At 42.8% G+C, this 25,672-nt stretch overlaps 1 long non-coding RNA gene across 1 annotated transcript in view; it reads left to right on the forward strand.

Moving 5' to 3' along the window:
* Positions 1–25,672, forward strand: part of LOC139589150 (uncharacterized) — a 78,998-nt gene that overhangs the window by 48,732 nt on the left and 4,594 nt on the right. The window contains exons 2-4 of the long non-coding RNA XR_011678948.1: positions 9–133; positions 10,819–11,097; positions 16,788–16,887. This is a non-coding gene — a long non-coding RNA (uncharacterized lncRNA). The remainder of the gene's footprint in view (positions 1–8; positions 134–10,818; positions 11,098–16,787; positions 16,888–25,672) is intronic.

Consider the following 25,672-nt stretch of genomic DNA (forward strand, 5'->3'; position numbering starts at 1 on the left):
CACCACAGGCAATTTTCCTATCACCTCTCCTGAAGATGCACCTTTGCTGGGGTGTAAGGAAGCCTCCAACGCCTTGACTCACCACAAAGTCTGCTCAATGAAAAGAATGCCATGCACATTTGAGTGGCTCCAGGTATGATTAGTATGATGCTAGCTTCTCAGGCGTTATTTAATCCTGAAGAGTAGGAATGAATTGAAATTTCTAGCCAACTGATTTTCTTATTTTAGAAATTATTGCACCAATATGAACAAGAGGTGCTGAAAAAGCAGATAAAAATAGCAGTGAGATTTGCTTATTTGTGCTATTCTTGCTAAGATTTTATGTTGTGGTTTTTAGTCTTGATTATATGCCTGAAGGTAAAAAACAGGCTAAAGCAGATTTTTTTATCAATTGTGTAATGAACTTTACATTATTTCCTTGGCTGTAGTCTTGTTTTTCAGAGAAAATTAAAAAGAAAAAAAATTGGCAATATCACTTAGCAGATAACCTCCCTCAGTAAAATCGGCTTATCTGCTGTGGTTTCTAATGTTAAACATTCACTGCTAGAAATATTACCATTATTTTTCATTCTGATTCTCTCTTACTAAAAAGTCAAATACCCTATTTATTCTCCAATTTTGAAAATTCATGGATTCACAAATTCATGTATGAATTTAAATATGTACCTAATTTTCTGAATGTTTTTTCTCCTTTTATGAATCACAGCACTTAATTTAACTGTGCTTTTTAATGTATTTGTAGATACTGCAGTTTGATGAATACATTATGAATAAAGTCACTAGCAGACTTTTCCTCATGTTTCATGTCACCTGACAGTATTTGTTTGAGGTTGCTGGAGTGAGTGAGAAGTCTGTAAAAAGTCTGCGTAAAAACCATGAGCTACTGAAAACCTGAAAACATAAACTACCTTGTGGTTTCGATTGTACAAAATGCTAAATACAAGGGAAAAATAAAAAAAAAACCCTAGACTTAGCTTACAAGAATGATATCTGTAAAAAATATTTTAATAAAGAAGTGTGAATCAAAATGTAAATAAAGCAATTTTTATTTTAATTTAAAAAATCTTTTTATTGCATCAGCAAAAAACTGAGAAAACAAAAAGTAGACTAGAATCCAGAATAATTTGATAGAGGTTATGGTCAATGAAGCATGAAAAGTGTTAGGTAAGATCCTTTACTTGTGAAAACCAAGTAAAGGTTTCCCTTCTGGAAGAGAATGATCAGGAAAATCAGAGCATGAGGATATTCTGGCTAGCTTAAATTTTTACTGGGTTCACAAGTAAATATCTTCACAGGGAGTAGTAACTTCTGTATTCTGCCTTTCTCACTGCATATTCAGTATATTAAAGGTCTGAGTAACTCAAACGCCTTAATTACTGAGTTTTACAAAAACTCCAATTTTCAATCAAAATTAAAGTGTAAACACAGGTGGATGATAGAATATACTGTCTGTTGTTTCTCTGTGTAACAACTTAAAATATGACAGAAGTTTTTTCGCTAAATTTTAACTTCAGAGAAAAATATACTCTCAGAGTGGAACATAGTCCATAGAGAAAAATGCCTTCCATTTTGATCTTTGGATCAATTCACTGACATTGAGAAGTCAAGATACAAAGAAACAATTCCTAGATAAAGGATAAAATGAATAGGTTTGTTTTGCTTTGGTTTGGTTTGGACTTTTGTAGTCCTGCACACTATTTCCCTCTTCAATTGCACAGGAAGAAGTAACACTTGGGGAGCATTAAACAGGTCTGTCCTGAAAGTAACCTGAGGCTCCATCATGCAGAATGAAAAATGAAAGGTAAGGACAAATGTAAAGGGAATGCAGGGCACAGTGCAGGAGAAAGCTTCTTAGCAAATATTTGTAAGTGGGACAGCTCTTGAACATGCAAAAACATGCTAGAAAATTTCTATGATCTGTGTGGCCCCTGTCTTTTCAGAGCAGAGGCTGAAAATTCACTTTTTCCTCAATATGTCTCTGCCTTAAGTATATCTTCAGACATCAGAAAGGAGGAAAAGCATTGGAAGTGTAGAGTGTAACAGATGAGATGTACTCAATAGTGATAAATAGGAAGGGGGAAAAAAGGAGAAATACAAAGATTACACTTAAAACCTACAGTGTTAATTGGAATAATTATTTTTTCTTGGAAAAATAGCAATTTGTCTTAGGTTTGGCAGAAGAGCAGCTTGCATAAGAGCAAATAATATTTGAAAGTAGAACAAGCCTACATGGCACCAAGTGAGATAAATGCTTAGCTCATAATCATTAACTCCTGGCCTAGCTACTGCTTCACATTGCCAAAAAATCAGGATTTGGAGATGAATTATATAGGCTATAAATAATAGTTCCAAGATGCAGCATCAAAAAATAATTGTAACTTTATTTGCCCATGATCATTAACATGCTATAAAAACAGAGGAAAAAAAAGAACATCTCCTCTTGGGAGCCCTAAATCACAGATTTGTTCTGGTAACTACTAATTTTTGCTGCATAAGTGGCTAATGCCCTTGTTATTCATGAACCAAGGGCCTGCTTCTGTTGGCAACCTTTTCCATTACTACCTGCCTGAACAGAAAAGCCTGTTCTTAGAAGGGAGGGAAAGTGGTTGCAGCATCTTCTAGATGACAGATCAAAAGTGTTCTGGACTTCTGCCTCAGCATGAAGCTGATCTACTGTGCAGAGCCATCTATTTAGCAAGATAACCATCTGGCTAGAGTAGCTTTGATGAGGTAATGGTTTTATTAATTTCTTATAGTAAGTAAGAGGAGTAGACAAGGCTGCCTATGGCATTCAGATATGAGTATTTCATCTTTACAAAATCACATACCTTCTTTTCTGGTGCAAAACCTGATGATTTTCAGTGTATCAAAGGAGTTTCCAAGTGCTTCACAGAGAGCATGGGAAGGTCCAAACTTTCCTTTCACATCTGCAGAAAAGTCACTTTTTAATCACCAAGACTGAAGCAAGAAAAGGCTATTTGCTCCAGACTCCTCTATTTTTTCTACACTGGAAGACATTACATGCTATCTGCATGTTCTTTTAGCTTTGTTGAAAATTTCTAAAGATTTGTTGCTCTCAATCAGAAGCTATCACACTCCTTGGCAGCTTGTCTGAAAGTTGTCCCCTACACTATTTGAAAATGGTGACCTCTTCCTTAGCTACTTTTCCATCTTAAATTTCCATCTACTAGTTTTACCTGTGTCTTTATCTTGAGCATAAAAGGTGCTCTATGACCGAGCATCTTCACTGCCTAAAGGAGCCACAGCAAAGCACTTTGCTTTGCTAAGTGTGCTAATCAAACTCCCGAATCTTTCCCTGTGCTGCTTTTCTTCAGGTCCTGAACTAATTTATATAACCTTTACCTCCAATATCTGTAAGTTTTCAGTGTATTTTTAGAAAAGAGGATACCAAAGGTAGACAGAATTGCACTGGGAGCAAAGCTGCTTGCATTAATGGAACAACAAGTTTTTAAATTTTGGAAGAGATTTTAAGGTAAATTCAGACTCCATAATAACCTAAGTAGCTAAGTAATTGTGGTGGGTTTAGTGTTTAGCTAATTATGAGTGCACTCACTAGAATGTACTTATTTATTTCTTGTTGTAAGATAGGATTGGGAGAAATGCAAAGTAGGCTCAAAACTTTAAAAGGGTATAAAAACACTATTAGCAGTAACTAAAAGAAAGAGTAATGAGAATCAGAACAATACCTTCAGAACACTTCTCCTCCCTCTACAACCTTTTCTTTCTCACTGGCAATATATAGAGACAAAACTTTAAATTTTTAGTCAGTTTACCACTTTTAGAATAGTCTTTCTTTAGGTTACTGAGGGAGAGAAGTCTCTCTTGTTAACGTTATGGAGACTTCTCTACAAGAAAACAGTTTTTTCGTGGCTCTTAATTTCTATGAATAGCAGCTGCTCAGAAAAATCTGCAATTGCAAAATCTCTCTCATTTTTTCACAGTTTTTCCCACAACTGTGTCTATGGGCTATGTCAACTTATGGGGTATTAGTTTAAAGATGAACTGTTCAAGAGCAAAGGTTCTCTTCATTTATCTCTAGAATTATCTTCATCTCTGAGAACAGAGGTCATCTTCTTCTCTCCCTGGGGGCAAAGGGTCGCATCACTCTTCTCTCTCTGTTCAAACTTCTCATGGGACCACAGCTACTTCAACATTCACTCACTTAGGCATGGAGGCTTTTGCTTACAATTTGAACAAGTCATCTCGTCTACTTGCATGTGTTATAGGGGAAAAAAGAGTCTGATGTATCAATTACATCCTTGTCCATAACTTTACAAGAGGATTTCAGCTCTGAGATTAAGGCATCTCCTCATCTCTCCCATCTGGGACTTGACTCTTTCTTCACTGACCTTGATATCTTCATGTTACTCCTCCATGTGCCTGCACTTGTCCTTTTCTCTCACTTGAGGGAGGACTGAAGCACTGAAAGAGTCGCTATCTCACCCATGCCCTTAGGAGGTAGTAACTAAAGAGATATGGTGATCAATCATGGACAACATTTCTTGCACATGAAATGGGAGGAATGTTGCAAAGGCTGCTACCAAATGACATAAGGGCATCCCCTTTTTCAATATGAAACTATAAACTCTAATAACAATGTCCAGTGTATCCAAGAATTATCTTATGGGCATGGCTGCAGGTTCTGCAGTCTCCAATGCAGAATGGTCAACACAGCCATGGTCAGTAACACAAGTGTTTTGTCTGTTTCTGTGCTTGCTTTACTTCCATCTCTTCACCACTCTAAGCTTTCATAATGAGGCTTCATTTGCCCTTTCATTTTACTTCTCTGATCTTCCACTGAAATTTATGTTGGAAAGCACCAAACCCAAATGAACTGCCCCAGGTAAGGAGAGAGCATTGACAAAACTGAATTCAAGAGGGACAGAGGTCCTGTCAGCCTCCAAAGAGCTCATCAGATTGCTCCTGAAGGTTATCAGTAAATCATTGCTTCAGAATGCTTGGGCTATTATCAGAGTTTGTCAGGTATATGGCTGAGAAGCCATGAGTGATCCTGATCTTGGTTATTCTTCCTTAATTCTGCCACCCCACTCTCAGCAAAGATGTTCCTTTGTACTGCACCAGGTCCTTCCTCTGCCTCTGCATGGGGCCTTCCTTAGTCTGGGGGTCCAACCCAGGTTGGGAAGGACCACAGACAAGCTGTGGCTGGGACACTGCGTCCTGGTGACGCACCTGGAACAAGAGCTGTGTGCTACACACAACCATCACCCCCTGAAGAAACCATGGCAACCTCTGCTGGTGCCCAGGAGGGCACACTCAGCTTCAAGGCATGGAGGGATTCAAACCAGCTTTGGGTATGTTGCAGTGGTTAGACCAAGGAAAGGAACAGTTCCCAAGACAGGTTTCCCCAAATTTTCCTAAACATGTTCTGAACATATGGTTCATGCTTTACTCATGCATTAAATTTAGAGCTGCTGAAACTCAACACTTGCAGAAAACTTGTTTCAGCAGCTCTGTGGGGAGACATTTCAGTTTGAATGGGGGAAAGGACCAAAGGAAGGCTTATCCAGATTAACACATGGCAGAAAGAGTGGTAGGAAAGTCGTAGCCTATTGATCATGCCTGCAGCCAGAGGAGTGAAAGAGCTGGGGCCAGCGTCATAAAGGCAGCATGGGACAGTTATGTGCTTTTTCTCATGATAGAGACTTTCTCCTGGAACAGCCAAAAACTTTAATGATGGTAGAAAGGATGGGCACAACTTGGAAAAGCTATTTAAAAAGATAGGATTGCAAATCAGCACTTGTTGGCATGTATATTGAACAAGCTGACAGAGAAAAGGGACTTATGGCAAAATCCAGTGCACTGCACTGCCATGGTCAGTTACGGAATAAGGAGAAATTTTGAGGCTCTCTCAGGAGCCAGTGAGATAAGAGCTGGGCTGCTATGTAGGTGTCTCCATGTGATGGTACTGGCATGACCTGCTCTGCAGGATGTCTGTGTGGAGGCATGGCTTGCCTCAGAAGGCAAGCCTTCCCTCCCTCCCTTTCTGAGTCAGCTGCTTCTCCAAGATCTGCTTTTCGCAGTTCTGTATGTAGACTTAGCACAGCCCTCTGGAAAAGGTCACTTTCCTCAGAAATGAAGAAGGCCACTGTGCACGTGTGCCATGCTTCACTGCTGAGCAAATGCTTTGGAGATTTCTATTAAAAGATTTTATCCATGGAAAGTTTGCTTTTATGTTACACTCACTTATGTAGTCACACTGGAGAGGTAGGAGAGGTAGGGCACACACACAAAATAGTATGGGTTGCTTGCAAATAAATACCTTTCAGTGAGTAGCTATTAGTCATGTAAACATTCTTCCTAGGGGCAATTTGAGAAGAGGATCTGGCGTAATGTGGATCCCTTGGTACATGCCAGGATCCCTGGAGCTGGTCAGTCATGTCACTACCTCTCCTACTGAACCTTTCTCGGGTAGCTTCTTGAGGAGACCAGCTGTAGACTCACCACTTCCCTTACCAGGCTTTGAATTTATCCTTTCCATGTCCTCATGGCCTCCCCTGACTTTGTTTCCTCTCCATGTGAAAAAAAGCCATCCCTGGGGGGCGGCTGAGCTCCTCTACCTCTTGCCCCAAAGGCAGCGGGGGTGGGTATGTACCTCCCGAAGAGCATCTCCTGGTGGGTGCGGCAGAGAATATCAGCTCAGCTTCTGTATCTGCCTAAATTCAACAGAGACATCTCCATTTGCCCTCATTGCCTCTGCTTGCTGCAGAGATGGGACAGCCATCTCTGCAGACAGCCCTGTGGGGTGGCCCAGACAGCCCTGTGGGATGGCCCAGGGTGGAGAGGGGTGTCCAGACCCCCCGGAGCCGCTGGGTCCGTGCTGGGGCAGCCGGGTGTGTGTGATGTGCGCAGCAGCGTGGCAGGTGACCCTGGCAGCACAGGGATTGAATGTCTCACAGGCTTTGGACACCCAGCAGCCTCCCTCAGCTGCCCTCAGACACTGAAGTGGGTCAGTGAATGGCAGAAATGTCTTGGGCTGGCTTACACCTCGGGCTGTGGGATATCAGATCCCTTATCTCATGTTTCCCTGCTGGAACTGAGCACATGCACACCAGCCTCAGTCTCACCCCTGCTGCCTCATGGCCAGCAGCAGCACAGAGGAGCTGCTCTGTAATCACAGACATAAACACAAATGGGGCTGACCTCTCTTACCTGGCTTTAATCAAAATCACATGTAGCTCTCTGCAGCCCTAAGGATGCTTTTATTTTTTTATATATACTTTTTTCTTTTTTTTTTAAGTGCAAAAAAAGGGACAATGTTCCTGTAGCTATTCTTCAAACTGAAAACCTTGTGAATTAGTTGCAGAATCTATGCATGCTTGCAAAAGTTGAAACAGTTTTAAAATAGCACAATCAGTTCTTGGGGATGTAATTTTAAATGCCTCATCAAAACTTCGAGGGAAAACCCTGAGAAATGGACTTGTCCAATTTTCTTTTTCTCTTTAGGAGTTTCTGAAGAATACTACTTTTCTTTCAAAATATATTTCAGCCCTATTTTTAGTCTGCTCTTAATACAGGAACTCCTAACCTACAAATACTGAATTTGCTGTATTGCAAAGTCTTTGAAAGACAGGACTTGATTGCTTAATTTGTGGAGGGAGATGGCTACTTTATCTGTAGATGACAGAATGGATCTAATTGTAATATCACATTTGGGGTATGAATACTCCAATCCAAGTTTTAATGGTCTTGTGTAGTTACTGCTTGTGATATAACTCCATTAGAAGTTCATTTCTTTAAAATATTTTTGATATTATGGAACTGGAAGACATACTGCAAAGGATGTTCCATTAAACCTCACTCTAACCCTCACTCTAGTCTTTGGGGGGATTTCTATTGCTGCTGTTTCTAAAAATGAGCATATCAACAACCTGATTATGGGCAAGGCAGAAATCTTTCTGTTCACTGGATTACTACTGAAGTTATTTGTGAGACAAAAGTGTACGTAGTTGGTAGAATACCCAAACAAGAGGAGATAGAGTCATTATTCTTAAAAAAGAAATAAAATATATATCCTTTTTTTTTTAACATGAAAGTAAAATTTTGGTCTGAGTGATGCTAAGTCAGCCTGCTCCAGCTGGGAATCTGCCCCATCTAGTCATACTCAGAGGGATGGACATTTATCTATTATTCAACTGCACGAAGTTCAGTGGAATAACTGTTCTCACTAATTGCTAATTGGCAAAATTGCTGGTGCTTATAGGAGATATTCTGGTAACAGATAATTAAGCAACTAAGTAGTTGAAAATGTCAGGAGAGAAAAATTATCTTTTTACCTCAGTGAGTTCATTTTTAAGACTGTGTCAGCTGAGCTCAATTGTGTCAGTACAGCCAGCCTGCAGCTCTGCTGGGGAGGGGTGCTATGGCCACCAAGCACACAGACAGAGGGCAAAACGAGGGAAAACTCATTTTGTAGATCCTTCTTCAGCAGCTGCCATTCATGCTCAAGAAGAGAGTACAAATCTACAATGCTGTATGTAGCTCTTGCTTTGACCATCACTTGCCTCCTGGGTGAGAGATGGTGTTCCCTCCCACAAGCCATATCCCTGTGCTACTGAATCTGGAAAACCTCTTCTCTCTCTATCATCCAGATATCGTCCTAGAACCTCTCCTCTTTTGGGAGGTGCCACAGCAAGTCTGGACAGAGGATGTTGGCTGTAAAGAGGTGGAGAAAGCACTTCTCAGCCTTTGCAACATGGATTGGAGGGAGAAGAGAGAGTTCAGGCAGCAAATGAGGACAGGAGCCACAGCATGTTATTTTGGCTCTCCACCATGTTTGCAGCTCATCTCTCAGTGTTCCTGGGAACAGCAAGGGAGCAGTCCCTGACCCCTTGGAGCCTTGGGGCAATGCAGACAGCACCTCACCTCCTGGTGTTTCAGCAGCCTCCGGGACAGCAGTGTAAACCCAGGCATCAGGGCAAGGTGGTCCAAAGTAGCACTTTGAAAGTTGACATCTCACCCAAAGCCTCAGTGCCTGCTTCAAATCTGTCCCCCTTTTTGGGATGGAGTACAGCTGGGGATTCCTGGTGCTACCTCTACTCCCCTGCTGCAGCCCCAGGAAGACTGCATATGAAACACTGGATGCCCTCCAAGCTCACATCTTTACTGGCAGCAGCAGAGTGCTTTAGTAGCTATTTCTGCACATCATGAGAATGCCCTGAACTGTTCTCTCTCTCTCAGGTGTGAGCCTGTTCCTGTTAGGACCTGTTTGTGGAGTGTCCCAACATCCCTTTGCAGTTCCTTGTAATCCAGATAAGGACGAGTGGAGAGTTTTTGATATATTTTGCTGCTGCTCTTTATGATTGTGTGTTACTGAGTTTCCAATGAAGAGAGCAAGGCTGCCAATGAATAAGCCTTGCACCCTTAGCTCCCAGATGCCATCCTTGTGGGTATCACTGAAATTCACCTTCCCCCGCAACCCTGGCTGCCCACCCTGTGCCAATGGCAGGCTGATGCAACAAGGAGCACATGTCTGCTTAACAGTAACTATAACAGTGAAATGTGATATTGCATCAACATTTGTCTCCAGGATGGCCAGAGAAATACTAGCACACCCTTGCATGGACACTCATGTTGTACAGAGAGCAGTGCAACTCAGAATATTATACTGGGATTTGAAAGGTCAGTCTGGATGACTGGATACATTGACATGTAGTTGGAATGAATTTTCCTCAAGAGTTTGGAATTTAAAAGTCTTTCAAGTTACAAAATTATAAAATAGAGTGTATTTTACAGTGTAGTATATTACAGGTACACTTAAAATTTAAAATTAAAAATACACTTAAAAATAAATTCAATTAAAAAAAATTAATTTTAAAATTTAAAATTAAGAATACACTTTTTCTGTTTTGCTCACATAAAGCCAATTCAGAAATCATCCTCACTAAGAATGGAAAAATATCATCAAAAGGAGCCCTCTGCCAAAGTTCCTGTCTCCTGTAATGCTTCAGGAGGGCAAATGAGAGCCTGCTGGCTGAGGCCAGCAAAAAGGCTGCAGTGGGCTTTAAGTCAGACCCATCTTGATGCTCACATGCATAAGACAAGACAATTTTCTCCAGGGATGATCATAGTGACTTTACATAGCTCCTCTATTCAATCAGGCCTAACTACATGGCATCAGAATTTCTTCCATAAATAGAATTCTTTCAAAATAATTTAATGGGCTAAGAGGATAACACATAAGTTCGTGGACACACAACTAGACTACAATGCTGGGACATGGCAGAAGATTTAAAGAATTAGCTAAATACAGATATGTTCAGGAGAATAGTTCAGCAGTCAGATTACCTACACTAGGCAGAGGATGAATGAATGTACTGAATCCACAGGATCCAATGCATGGTATGTTCGGGAAGCTGCAGAACAGACCAAAAGTTGTGGGGACACTAAAAAGGGATTTCTGTGCTGACTTTGGAGTGAATGGCAGGTTCAGGTGTCCACTCTGAGAGCTTGGGCTTTTGACATGTCCCACCATTTTCTGCCCAGAGTGGGTGTGCTGAATGTGCTGAACCAGTAACTGCTGGGCTGTGACCAGAGCTGAGTGAAAAACAGGCCTTGTAATTGTGTGGTTAATCAGAACAAACAATTAAGGGAAAACCATGAGATAAAATACAAGAAAATTTAAAGATTTTAATTAAAATAATGCCCAAATTGGTTTATACTCTAAATATATGTCTAAATAAATATATTTTATGTGTGTTATACTGACACATAAAATATACCCCAGTTTTGTTTTCACATTGCTTAATATTCTCAAAATAATTATTTTTTTCATTTTAGAGAAGGGGACACCTGGATCAGTATTGAAGTGGAGCAGTGTTACCAAAGAATAAGTAAAAAAAGTTTTGTTCTTCAACATCAAGTGAAAATCATAAAAGTATAGAATGGCCTGGTTCAATGGGATCTTAAAGACCATCTCATTCCAACTCTCCTGCTGAAGGAATCTTTCACTAAGAGAGGTTGCTGTGAGTTCCCTTCAACGTGGCCTTGAACACTTCCAGGACTGGAGCATCCACAACTTCTCTGGGCAACTTGTACCAATGCCTTACAACCCTACCAGTAAATAAATTTTTCCTAATGTATGATTTCCTAATATACTCTTTTTCAGTTTGAATCCATCCCCCTTGTCCCTCCATCCTGCCACTGCATGCTCTTGTGAAAAGTCTCTCTCCATCTTTCTTGTAGGTTCTCTTCAGGTACTGGAAGAGAATTAGCTTACCCTTAAGCCTTTTTTTTTTCCAGGCTGAGCAAATCCTCAGCCTTTCCTGATAGAGGAGGTGCTCCAACCCTCTGATCATCTTCTCAACCCTCATCATCTGGACTCCCTCCAGCAGGTCCCTGTCCTTCCTGTGCTGGGAGCCCAGAGCTGATGCAGCCCTGCAGGTGGGGTCTCAGCAGGGCAGGGCAGAGGGGCAGAATCCCCTCCCTGGCCCTGCTGCCCACCCTGCTCTGGATGCAGCCCAGGACACGTGTGGCTCTCTGGGCTGGGAGTGCCCATGGCTGGGTCATGTCCAGCCTCAGCCACCAGCACCCCCAATTCCTTCTGGGCAGGGCTGCTGGGATCTGTTCATCCCCAGCCTGGGCTGGTACCAGGGCTGCTCTGACCCACGGGCAGCACATGCACTTGGACTTGTTAAACCTCATGAGAATTCCATGAGTTTATCCAAGTCCCTCTGGATAGCATCCCATCCTCCAGACATGTTAGCTGCAGCACTCAGCTTTGTGTCATCTGTTAATGGTGCAGCAATTCTCAAAAATATTCCCAAATGTTAAAACCCACAAAATTTCTGAGCTTTGATATATTGTGCCATTTTTTTCCCTTGGAAACTTATCAAGTTTGACCCAATTCTTTCAAAAAGATATATTTTAGTTTTTCACTTGTTGACAAAAAAGACTCCTTCCCCATCTAAATTAGAGTTAAAGCTGTAAGCTGCAGCCCCATAAGTTAAGGCTCTCTCACTGGGTCTGGAGCAGGCTGGAGCAGGCTGGTGTCTTTTCTTGACATAAATTCACCAGTGAGCCTCATAACTCAGGGAAGTACAAAATTGGTTGAGCTACACGGCTGTAAAACCACAGCTGTGCAGTGGGGAATCAGGCACAGGCTGCTAATTCACACCAATGGGGGAAAAAGTAGGAGTTTAAAGTTAATTAAAATTAAAGGAATCTCTCTAAATTATGTCTGAGGATGTTGGAATGAAAAGGACAGAAGGTGAAGGAATATTTAAGGCCTTCTATGTGAGGGAATTGAACCAGCTCTGGTAGAAGATGGTAAGGCTCGCCCTTCCTTTGGCCTCACTGTTTTTCTTGCTGCTGGGGAAACTCAGTCATGCAAGGTCTGCTCCCAGGATGCAGGCATGGTCTGGAGCCCTTGTACCCTGACCTCAGGCAATTCCAGCTGAGTTTGTGCATTGCCTGGAGCTGCGTACTGGAGAGGTCTCCTGAATGCTCCTTGCTGCTTGACAACCTACTGGCAAAGGGAAAGCCCCAAGCTGGCCCCTCAGGCGCTCCAGGTGATCAGAGGCCCTCAAGGAGGAATGTGCTGCAGACTGCTGTAAACGTAGGCACTGGGAAAGGCATGCAGGATCCATAGGATGTGAGACCAGACCAACACCTGCCACCGAAAGGGATCCCACAGCTGGCAGGGCATGAGGGCAGAGAGAACTGCTGGAAAGGGGAGGGGGAACTTCCATCTGAAGGGGAACCTGAAGGATGGGGCAACCTCCATTTGCAGGGAAGCTGTGGGGTAGAGCATCCCTTCCTGTGTTGTCCCAGCACACTGGTGTTATTTTCCTGGTGGGGTGATGCCCTCTGGCAACAGCCTTCATTCAGCAGCTTCTGCCAGAAGGGACTTTCTTTGTGCAAACTGGAGAATGCATGAAATTTGCATAAGTCCTTCCTAAGGAGCTCAATTGTTATTACTCCATTGCTTTGCACCATTTGCCAAGTTATACTCTCATTAAAACTCCGCTAGAGTCCCACAGATAAAGTGAGTTTATGCTCTGGTAATCTGAATGTGTTTGATTCCATTGTTTCATAATGCTATGACTTCAGTTTTACAAGTTCCTGGAGGGAAGAGCAAAAGTATTTGTATTTAATTGGTCAGAGTTTTAAATGCATTTTGCTGTGGTGCCTTAAATGAAGCATCTTTCAGAACTGTTGGTCTCTCAGATCAATACAGTCTATTCCGTCAGTGAATTGTCACCTAGCATCCTGAGCCATGCAAGACCCATAAAGCACCAGCCTGTAACAACTTTTCACCTCAGTGAATCTAGCAGCTCTTACCATGTTATATACCACGTTACTCCCGACCTTCCAAATGACCCAGCAGCCAGCCAGCCAGCCCACCTATTTGTGGGCTGCCTTGCTGACACTTCAGTCAGTGGGTAATTCACTGTCTTGTCATGACATTTGTGTTTTCTTCAGGTGAGGCATTACAGATCATCATTTCCTTTTTTTGGTGCAAGGAATCATTGCCAAAATCCCATGAGTATATTTTCATTGACAATGTCTGGAAACCCACTTTTTTCCAGCTCTTATGAATGGCTCTTTAACAAAACAAAGTGATTTTATCCTTCTGTGTGTAGCATTTTTACATCTAATGTCGCGTTACCTTGTCACAACAGCAAAGTGTAGCAGGATGGGCTCTTGCCACATGCTTCTCTTTGGGAACATTAAGAATTAAAAGCCATTGGACCCTAAACCATAAAACTTCTGCCCATGCAAGTAGACTACTAGAACCAGAAAATTCACCTTGCAAATATCAAGATGACAGCAGGTGTCAAGTACACATGAGAACTTGATCTTCTTCCTAATGCTCCATTTTCCAGCTCTGCAACCTAAAAGGAAAAGAAGGAAAGAATAATCTTTTACTCCAAGTGGGAAAGAGATGTCTGGAAGGATTAAAGGATGTCCTGCCTCCTGAGTTCTGGTTGTGCCACTAAGCACACATTTGCACAGGAGCTGCTGTTGCAATCTCTCTAGAAAATATGCTACAGCTGTAGCAGAGAGCCTTAAAGCACCAAACACTGATCACACAATACAAGTGAAAAATGGAGCAGAGAAATTAAAGCTCTCTACTTAATAGAAGTAGTTTATAACAAGAGAGGGAGTTGAAACTTAGTCATGCTTGAATGTTTCCCATTTCTTCTTAGCACTTGCAACTCATTTTTTTAATTGTGCTTTTGTGGAGAGAGGTATTGGAATTGTCCAAGGTTTTGGAATTATCCTTGCTTTATCTTGAAAGCATTTGTCTGGTCCTTTCTTGACACAGCCTGTAATCTTGCTCTGGATGCACTGAGATGAAATGGTCTGCTAATTGCATGTCTGAAGTCAGAAGAGATACTATCTGCTCAGTTCCCTGCATAAAAATTGCTCCCTAATATAAACATCTTGGAATTCTGCTTTTGTGTCCTCAAAATTGGGATGTGAAGGTCCATATGGGTGTGCATGATCTCTGTAGGGACTAAAAACCAGAATACTAGAGTTGCTTGATACTACATAAAATTTTAATAAGAGATTGAGTCACATAAATCTTTTCACTGCCTTCCCCTTTTGTTCTGAATACGTGTTCCAGACGTGTCTGTGGAATCTAGCTTGTCAGTGTATATAGGTACAATCTGATTCGTGTTGACATCTTGTAAAGATCAGGGAGGTGTTTTTCAGGCAGCTGCAAGGGCAATTCTCAGGGAGTGGGAAGAAACACTGTATTATGCCCCCCTAAAGTAAGCTTTTAAAGGATGCTTTGTTTGTGCAGCATGTCCAAAACATCAAATCCGAGCCCCAGTAAGAAGCAGAGCCAAGAGAGGGTTAAGAAAGTCAGTGATGCCTGATGTTAACATCTTTCCTCTTTTTTCAGCTTTGTAAAAGATAAACGTTTCAGATTTCAATCTGTGTTTCCCAGCAGTGCTTTGGAAACACTGCAGTAGGCCTGCAAAAATCGCTAATGCTGGGCCAAGCTGAGATAATGCGTCTCAGCAGGAATGACATAATGTCCTAAAAGAAGACTATGATGTAATGCATATCTCACAAATCAGAGCCAATTTCCTTTAGAAAGCCTTGAAGTCTAGCACTAATACTGCGGTATGCAAAACTTAGGGGGTTTAGATCTTTTTTCCTTTTTATTTTTAAGAATGATTTTATAAGGCTTACAGCACTCACACAGTCTGTCTCAATTACTAGAGAAGCTTCTCTTCTGTTCCACCCTTTCTTGCTATTCAGGTGCTTACTGAATGCCATTAAGCATTTCACCTTGGTTGAGGTGCCTGTGATACATTAACATGAGCACAGTAATTTATAGCATTAACATGGCTGTTTATGCAGGTGAGGCATAAAGAGTATATAGCATATTACAGTAAATCCCGCTTAATGAAGGTGTTATGCAGGGATTTATTAGGCTCAGTAATGTCTCACATAAAAGTTAAGCAGTATTTCTGCAAAGCTCAGCTTTGGTTTCAGCCAGAGCAACTCCTCAGTCCTCGGTGGCATTGCTCCTCTGGGTGAGCCGTTTTTGGACCCATGCAATTTATAAACAGTCACAGTTAGTTTTCCTGTCTTTTGTTAATAAACATGATCCTGTGGTGCCTGCGCCAGTGAGACCAAAGTGCTGGAAGCTGCTGCAGGGCTTTCCAAGCAGAGCATCCCTGAGCAAGTCTGCTGGGGTTGTACACCTGCCCTGACCCAGCCCCTCACAAACTGGTGGGATGTCCTGGAGAGTCTCACTGTCCCGTTTGACCCACCCACTGTTTGCAACAAGGAGACCATTATTATTCCCAGGCAGGCAGCTGCCTTTGGGGCCATGGCTCTGCACCCAGGAGCTGCTGCGACTGGCTGGCTCAGTTCTTTGGAGGCAGGATGAGCCAGGAGTCTGAGTCTGCAGCTAGGAGAAAGACCCCATAGTTCCTGGCACTGGAGGGAATGACAGCAGCTCATGTGGGAGAGGATGTGGGCTTGGCTACCTGCGTGGCCCCTGCAGTTGTAATGTGGCAATGTACACCATACTGTGCCTTCATCTTGCTATTGTCGTGTCACTGGAGCTGGACCTCCATGCCTCCAAAATACCTCAATTTCTCCAGAAGTAGTCCTGATCAGGGCTGTGCATCCAGTTCCTGGGATGGGACCAGAGACCAGGGACTTTTCAGAATCCTATGACAGTCGGAACAGGAGACACTGGCCCAGAACCTGTCTTCCAGGAAAAGAGAACTGTATTGCAGCCCCATGCATCTACACATAGAGATATTTCCAAGGATGTATCCTGACCATCAGAGTCACTTCAAGAGTGTTTGCACTGGAAACCATAATCTTTAAGAAATGAACCTTGAGGTAGTTCATGCTCATCAGTCCTCTACCACGGCAGGCAGCTGTCAGCATGGCTTTGACTACCATGGTCTCTGTGACAGAGAGCTGATCCGTGCTTATCAAACCATCTCATCTCAAGCAACTGAGCTATTAATATGTAACCTCTGCTGGCTCTTGTAAATTTGAGGTTTACATTTTTGCTTCTCTGTGTTAAGAAACATCAGGAGTGTCAGATTTGGAAGGCTTATGTTTACTTGCCTATGAGATGTGAGGTCGCTAACTGAGATTCAGCAGGCAAATAAACTTCTGACCTTGTTCTAAAAATTTATAAACCACCATCAGCACCTCAAAGGGAGAGGAAAGCTGGCATGTGCTCCTGTTAGTTCAAGCCTGGACCTGCTTTTCATTCAGAACAGCCCGAGTGCAGATGGAGACTGCTGTATTTTATGTTACAGACTGCCTTCTTAAGGAGACTGACCCGTGACACATGGCATCATTAAACTGGGAATGATGCTGGACATGTACTGCAATCACACAAGTGAAAGGTGAGTTGCTGTCTCAGATTGTTTTGAAAACTCATTAGCATTAATAAATACCAAGCTGTGTTACATGCACCATTTCATTAAAAGAACGTAGCCAGAAGGAGTGCTTAATTATCTAGCTCTAACAAAAAGCTCCAGAGGCAGATGAGAAATGTATAATTATAGTGTTAATATGGCCTGCTGGCCTGCTGGTGGACTGGCAAGATGGGGACCCAGCTCTCTAAACCTGACCTCACCTCTGCTGTATGGGACTGTTGGGGCAAGTAATTTAACCCTCTTTCTGGCATGGGAGATCTCCTACTTCCGGAAGCAAGTAATCAAAGTGCCTTGCAGACTAATTTTTGTGTACGGACTGGAGCATTTTTAACCCATTTTGGCATTTCCAGCTTGCATTTACGTGTACTTAAATGCCTACTGACCTTGTTCCAGCTAACTTGAGCTCAGCAACCAAGATTATACTGGCTAAGGAGGCACTGCAGGATCTAAGACATTGGCAGCCAGTACCCAGCCACATTGTGAAAATTGAGTACTAAGTGAAGCATCTCACCTGATGGAGAAGTGCCTTGGGCTCATGAAAGATCCTTGGGAACTTTTAGTGGCATTGGTGCAGTACAATGGGGAGGGTTGCCTCCTCTTGTGACCCTTGATGGAGGATAATCTCTGTCGGGCTAGGAGATGATGGAAAATAATAAATCCTGGATGCAGTAAAGCACTAGTTCAGTGAATGGCCCAGCCCTGGGTAGGTTAACTCAGGAAGGGCAACACAGCAGTACTCCTGGCGCCTCTGGTTCCAGGGCCTGCTTGGAGCTACCTGCAGAGTTTCTGTGCCAATGGTGCAGAGATGTGCTGTTTGGCCTGGGTCTTCTGGCATGACTGTCTGGAGGAGAACGGGGGCCTCCGTCTGGCCATCCTGCTTTTCTACCTGAACACTTAATATGCCTTTAAAACTTCTCAGTTTTACCTCTCAAAGGCTGCCAATTATTGAATATCTTAACTCTTCTTGAGGGGTAGTAAGACCTGTAAGCATATAATCCTCTTTAAAGGTACAGTGAGATCTACTTATTAAAAAGAACTGGTCCACTTGGAAATGTCCCACTGGATGAGAAATTGCCAAACCCATGACCAGAACAGCCTCTCCCTAGCTGAGCAAGGAGCTGAGTTAAAAAGCATTTGAGTGAGATATTTCTAATTCTGAAGGGCAGAGAGAGCACTTCCCTGCTTCTGACGCTATCCCACAGTATGAAAACAATAGGTCTTATTGACATTAAAGGCAATACATTTAGAAGGAATTACAAAGGATATTGCTTTGCACTCTGAATAGAGAGGCTGTAGTCTTCACTAATGCAAGCATTTAATGTCAAGCATGTGTGGATGGATTTTTGAAAACTGTTGGTAATTTAATCATCATTGGCTACTACATGTCGTGCTAAAATAATCCAGCACTGGATTTCATTCTATATTGTTGCAGCTGACTACCTCAGGGGTACTTGTGTGGCTCTGGGGGAGAACTGCACCTCTGGCTACGTATATCCAGAATTGTTTTCTTCTTCTGTGTGTTTATTTATAATCTCTCCAGAGATGTAAGGCCAAAGGAAATGGAGTAATATTGGAATAAAAACGTTCCAAAGCTATAAAAGGGTGTATTCCATATATATATATATATATATATATATATATAATCCTTTATATATAAAAGGGTAGATTCCCAAAATGGAATCTATGTGTCAAGACCTTCCTTGTTTGTATACCCAGTATGGCATTGAACTTAGTAGGAAAATAGTTCCTAAATGTCTTGACAGGTCTCATCCTCTTGGCTGAGGTAGCAGTTGTGAAATGCATGGACTCTACACAACTGAGAGAGGAAGGAAAGTAATTCCTATCATCTTTGCCCCCAAGGAACTCAGAACACCCTCTACTATAATTCTGAAGGGTTGCTTCCAGTGTAATGATTGTGCAACTGAAATTTCTACTCTCTTTTGTTAGTTGTGCCCAAGCATCCAGTTGACTTTGCTGCACCAGGAGGCTCAAACAGATTTTGTCCCTGCTGCTGGGAACACTGGAGGTTCCACTTTAGACCATCCCATACTGTGCTTGGGTTTCCTCCCTCAGGACCTCTTAAATCTTGAGGTGGCCTTCAGAGCAAAGCAGCTGTGAAATAATGGATGGCATAGGTATCCTCTTAGAAAGGTGAATGAGAGCTGGGGTTCAAGAGCAGGCTGTTCCCTGCCTCTTCACATACATGGCATGATGTGTACTGTGGCAAGGGGGTGATCTTGGGGTTTCGCTTTGACAGGAGATCCTTCCTACTTTTGAACTTCAGGGAGCCTGTTTGGCTCCTGTACACTGCCTGAACACAACTTGCTGCAACCCACACACCTGCCTTTTCCAGAGAGCAAAGCCCCTCAGAGACTGCCACAGAGAGGAGTTCTGTGCCCTTGCCTGCAGAGTCTCTGTAAATTCAGCATGCTGCAGTGTGTCTCTCTGTTGCTATCACTGTTCCTGTGGCTTGCAGTTTCCTGCTGCTGAGGCAAGAGTGATTCACTCAAGAGCCCCTGCAGAGGGCTGCCTGCTGTACAGTCACCTATTCACTCTGGCAGGCCACTGGAATGGTGGCTTCTGGCTGCTGGTGGAGCTACCTGAAAGCAGTGGAGACCTCCTGGGAATACCTAGGCATAGTTGAGCATGGGCCTGGCCTCTCAATCCTCCACTGTTTTACAGTGTGACTCACCTACCCCCAGCTCTGTAGAAAAAAATAAATCACAGCTGCAGCTACAGATTATGCCGAGAGCAGCAGCACCAGCACTGAGCACAGCACAGCCTCCTGAGACACCCTGTGCTGGGCAGGCAGCATTCAGTGACAGAAACAGCTCAAGATGCATTTGGGTGCCTCTTTAATTTCACAAAGCAAAACCTGTTCCCAGTCCTGCAGCAATGATCTTACAAGCAATGTTGTCATTTCACATTTTGGGTGCTTGGAGGAATTGAATGTACCCAAGCTGCAGCATTCTGCAGCATAGGCAGCTGCAGGTGAAGCAGAAGATGTGTCAACCCTGGTGTAAAACACCAAGGAGAAACACATGTTTCTGAGTTCCTGGCACAGACTGGAGCCTCTGAGGATATGATGACTCTCAGCAGCATGTCAATAATCGAGTAAATACTCTGGATGTCTTCAGCTGAGGGAAAGCTGTGTGTCTCAGTGCTCCTGTGTGCTGGCAAGGTCTCTGGCTGTAAGGGGTGGGTGGCTGTAGCAGCCAGCCCTTGGGTGGTGCCACCAGGACAGGGGTGGCCAGACCTCCCCATCCAAAAGCAGTGCTTGGTGACCAGGTGCCCTGCCACCCCATCGAAACATCCACTCCCTGCCCATTTCCCATCAGGCATGGTACTGCCAGTCCTGTGAAGCTCACATGAGATGTGAAGGCTGAAGTGTGGAATTCATAACCTCAGACAAAACTGGTGGCACCTCCTTTAAAAGGCCTGCATAATATTTCCCATTATAAGGGTCTGTTCCTATATGCTTTTTGTCAAGTGCATCAGCCTAAAGCTGATGTTTTCTTTAAATTTAATCCAGAACAATGCAGCTGTTTCTAAAAGTGAATGGCAAGTACTTTTTTAAAATCAATATGCAACTGGATATATATATACGTGGAAAATCTGCAGACAAGCAGCACAGGGAATTTCACCTTGTCTGTGCAAAGCTGCCCAAGCTGCAAGCCCTGTTTACCCCGTCTCAGTGGGGATCTGCTGGAGCTACAACTGGACCTAGCTTTCTCACAGCTCCAGCTGCAGTAAACTCACAGCTCCAGCTGCAGTAAAATCAGCAAAGGTGGGGAGCATGGCCCAGCATATCCCACCCTCAAAGCTCTCTCCCTCCCCACCATTCTCTGATCCAGCTGATGCTGCTCCTGTCCTTGTTTCCCCTTTTCCTTGTCCTTGCTGTGAGAAGTTGATGTACCACTACTGGCCATACATCACTCCCCCAGACCCAGCCACAGAGTGGGTTTCTACCAGTCCAGCTGGAGATGGGGCGCTGGCATGGACTGAAAGGAGAGGAGGATATTTTGAAAAAGAGCTAAAATCAAGGAAGAAAGCACAGCTGGCGCTTTGCTGCCAGATGGGAGACCAGGGCTTGTGGGTTCTGCAGCTTGCAGATCAGTTTCTTGAAAAACAGGACATGAATTTTCCCTTTGGCTGAGCAGTGTGGAAGCAGAAGAGCACTGGAGGGAATGTGAGAGGATGACTAAAAGAGGAGAGGATGGAGAGAAAAAAAGCTGTCTCCTTTACTTCTGAAAATTACTTGCACTAGGATACTTGTTTAGGTCAATTGTAAGGATTCAAGTGTTTGGTTTTGTAGGAACAGGTTTTCTTTAAAAAGAATGATTGTAAGTGATGTCTGCTGTAAGAGATGTGTGCTGCTCCTAGAGTTTCTGTGCTAAGAATCTGTCAGACATCACACTGGAGGGTGCATGCAGGAGCAGTTGGCGAGAAATCTGTTTTTGAAGATGGTCTCCAAACACAAACCTTTTCTCTGCCATGCTGCTGCTTAATTTATATTTTACCTGAAGTCTTTAGCATATCTTGTATGTGTACCACATCTGCATCACCAAAATACAGCTACCTCTGGGGTCTGGACATGGGGGATAAACAGGCATATTTTCCCCTATCTGGGAATTAGGGGCACCAGTGCAATATGCTAGGAATCTTGTAGCCATGTCTTTGCCTAGCACCTAGCAAAATGAAGTTTATTCCAAGACTAGACTCTTAGTCAGGCTGAAGTAGTAATATTATAAAAACCAATAAAACAACCTAATGATATTAAACCCATGGCTCTAAATTTACCAGCATGCAATGTGGGTTCACAGGACAGGATCCCATGGTTGCTGGGATTTAGTTGAAGCACCAGATGCTGCAAGGAAAGTGTTTTGAGAGGAAGAAACTGAACATACTTATATCACACTGTTTACTTAGGGAGAAGGTCTGGACCCTCCACAGCGAGTTCTTTATAAGCAGAAGTAGTGGTAATTATTCTCACAACCCAATTAATTCAGAAAATGGAGAGGGGAAGCACATTCTTTTTGAGAGCGGATATTTCACCTTTAGTGATCCTGCCTGGGGCTAGCAACTCACTCTTTGATGCCACATAAAACTTGCTGGCCTGAGTAAGGAACAAACATGTTGGGCTCACCTGACCCGAGAATGGAGAGATATGAGGGGGTACTGTTCAATGGTAATGGCTGATGCCTTATTTTTTACCCTGCTCCCTGCAGTCCTAGCTTTTCCTAGATCTAGTTTGCCTCTTGTGACTCTGGAAACCTCACTGGACTTACCTTGTTCTGCAGGCAATCTTCAGTCCTTCATTTATTTCATCATTTTCTGCAACTTTGCATCTATTTTGCCACGTTCTCTGCAGTATGGGCTGTCTACCCACATGCTGTTCCAGCACCTACCACAAAGAGGTCCAGACCTTGCGGGCTTTTGTATTCCAAAAATATAGTTTGTACCTTCTGCTTGTTCCTGCAAATTAAAATGCCTTATACTGACTTCAGTGGAAATATGCTGCCTAAGGAATGAGGCCATAATGAAAGGTCTTCCTGGGCTGCATTGTAGTTTAGTGAAAACAATGCTCTGTTTTACTGAGGAGGAGGTGCTCAGCAGGCAGCAACGAAGTGATGGTTTTTGCTCTTTCGTCTTCCAAAGGGTATCCTTTGTTGACTGTATTTACCGGCCTAATCTTAAAAATAGCATTTATATTAAGTTTTAGGCTGTTTTACTTCTTTCTGTGGAAATAGCAAGCAAGTTGGTGTGCTTCTCTTCCAACACACTCCCAGTAAGAAGACAAAGGATGACCCATGATGAGGGCAGACTGGGGACATTTAATGGAGAGCCTAATGTGGGACAGGAAGCTCTGGTGCAGCAGCAGGCTGTGCTGGCCCAGGACACTTAACAGTGCCACAGTGTTTGCCCTCCTCTATGTCGCAGGGGATGTTAGGCAGCTGAGCACCTCACTAGGCAAGTTGCTGAGAAAATCTATCCACACACCAGGACAATAATTGAATTGTGACATCTTTCCTTCATGAAACGCTTCCCTGGGGGTATAGCTGAAAAGAAAACTTTTTACTTACAGAGAAGTAAAATGTTGTTATTAGCCCTTCCACACAGTTAGTCAGGATGCTGTGGTGCTGTGGAATGAATGGCAGGTGTCACAACTACACCTTTACTTTCTCTTTGGGCAAAGTTGCAGGAAAAGCTGTGCTGTAGCTCCCTCACTATTGAGTTTGTAAGTCCTTGGCTGGTCTGGTTGGACTTCCCTCAGTCCTTTGGAGACAGTGCATTTTCTCATCTAGGTAAATGTTGGTCTGTTTTTCATTTAAATATTAATTTGGGCTGTCACAATGTCATGTGTAATATTGCCACTCTCTGTGAGGATTAGAGTGATTAGGAGTCTCAGAATACACTTTAATCAGTCAATTCAATACTGCTGAGATTTGCAGTCTACCCTCTCCCATGCAGCAGCCAGTCTTTCGACATGCTAACAAAACTGAAATGAGTTTCTTCATCTTAGACAAGGATAATTAATCTTCAAACACTGTTTATCTTAGCCCAAAAATCCCCAGAATTCAGAGCTAAATTAATTTAAAGTCTAAATCTGCTTTAACTAGTAATTGGTTAATCAACGGGCTCGATGTGTAATTATATTCTTTGTTCATACTCCTTACAGGCTTGAAAAGACCATTTAATTCCTATGTTGCTTTCATTCCTATAATTAGCCCATGTGACATACAACGCTGTATGTTAGTGAACAAATTTTTCCTGGAATAATTTCCCCGAGATTGTTCCCTACAATGAATTTGGGTTTTTTGGATTTTTTTTTCTTTTAAAGTAACTTAAAAAAGCTTTAATATTGTTTCTGTGTTATTTTGGACTTCTGTGACTCCTTTAGATATTGTGCAAAGAGTTTTGTGGTTTGAATCTTTGCTGTCTGCCTGTAGATGAAGAAATCTACACTTTGTTTTAATTTCTCTTACTTACACATGATATAGCTTGAACAGTTAAGGGATTCTTGGTCCCTCTGAATATTGGTACAACGTGGAAAATTCATGATATGGTCATTCTAACTGTCTTTCAGAAGAGACCAGCCACAGAATCTATTAGCTGGTATTATTCTTGTGGACAGGAATTATCATTGCTATTAGGAATTGACAGTCTGAGAATAAATCAGAGAAGGAAGCTGTGGTCTTTTTAATACAGAGTTGTGGTCCTTCTTTACTTAGTGGATTCTACTATAATTCCATTGTGGCCAGTGGTCTGGTCAATGGTTTTCATATTTCTCTTCACAGAATTTCCACCAGCTTCATGAGTGTTATGTACCAGTACGTATTAATATCCTCTCTTCAATAATCTTCTTGCCAAAACCTATTAAAGCCCAGCGTTTAACACTATTTAAATTATTTAATCTACTTAAACTCTGGTTAACTGTCTGCATACCTAAATGTATTTCATCTTTCATTCTAGTTAATACCATATAGATTATAGCTCCAAGACACAAATCAAACCCTTCTCCTTCTGATGAATGAGTTGCAAGAGAGTTTGACTGCCAACACATTAGTGATATGAATTCTTAGAGTATAGGGCAATATCAGCTTTAGAAGTGTTTGGGCCCAAACTTCTGGATATGTGTGGATTCATCCTGCCATTTTGCACTGCCCTTAAAAGTGGAGAATTTGGGTCATCTGCAAAGCATTTAGAGCCCGTGGTCCTTTCTTTTAGATAGACAGGAACTTTAGCATCAGAGGAGAAAAATTAAAAGAGGGCAATGTAGAAAAACTTCAGATGAACTGCACTGGATGTGATGGGGGGCAGGGGGGGGCACGGAGGGTGACAGGGGAGCCTTTTCTCTTGTTAATAACCAGACAGCTCTAACACACACATTTGTCCTCAGAAGTGTGGGGCATATGAGATGACTGGGGCTCTGAGAAAGATGTGGAGGGCAGTGAGTAGCCTGGAGCAGCGATCCCCACTGTGTGGGTTAAGAGATGCTACTGAAGTAACCAGTGGCTCCCCCATCATGATGTGATGTCATGTTGAGCTGGTGAACCAGCAAGATGTTCCTTGATGAAAATTCAAATTCTCTGTAACATCAGACTGAGAAATGAGCAGTGAGCTGCAGCCTGGGAGTTATTATTCCAGGTGTACCCCACCGCCCAAACCCATCTCTGGTGGGTCAGGGACTGAGTCACCTTCCTCCAGGAGAAGGACAAGTCAGGCATATCAAAGGCACTGTCAGAAAGAGTTCTTCCCTTCAGGAAGTAATATTTTTAAAGATGTTTACCCAATAAAAATTTTCCTTGAGATAGATTTCCAAAGATAATATCAAAGCATGGAATAAATCAATAAAACTACTGCAGCCACCATGCAGCCCAAGAGGCTTCCCTCCCTCTCTACCAGCTCCAGTGAATCCTTTTCTGACCATCTGCTATTGTCTCATTATTTTCACTAAACAGACAGTTCTTGTTTACACTCACTGCTCTGTTTCTCCTTGCTCCCGGACTCTGGTGTTTGTTAGAGTCTAGATTTCTTTCACTTACTCATCTTTGCTGAAAACCATAACCATCAGAGAATTTCTCACCTCCTTCCCTAAAGCGGTGGTACTTCTGCCCTGGGGCTGAGATTGATCCAAGTCCCTGGAAAAAGCTTTCCTGGGCTTGCTATGAGCCACCCCTTTAATCTTTCTCCCAAGTAGTGTCACAACTAGGAGCTCAGAGTTTTAAGGAGAGAAGCAAGTCTGTCTTTCCTTGACGTCT

Source organism: Agelaius tricolor, unplaced genomic scaffold, assembly GCF_023055355.1.
Source record: "Agelaius tricolor isolate 1412-34295 unplaced genomic scaffold, bAgeTri1.0.p SCAF_4, whole genome shotgun sequence".
Classification (NCBI taxonomy): Eukaryota; Metazoa; Chordata; class Aves; order Passeriformes; family Icteridae; genus Agelaius; species Agelaius tricolor.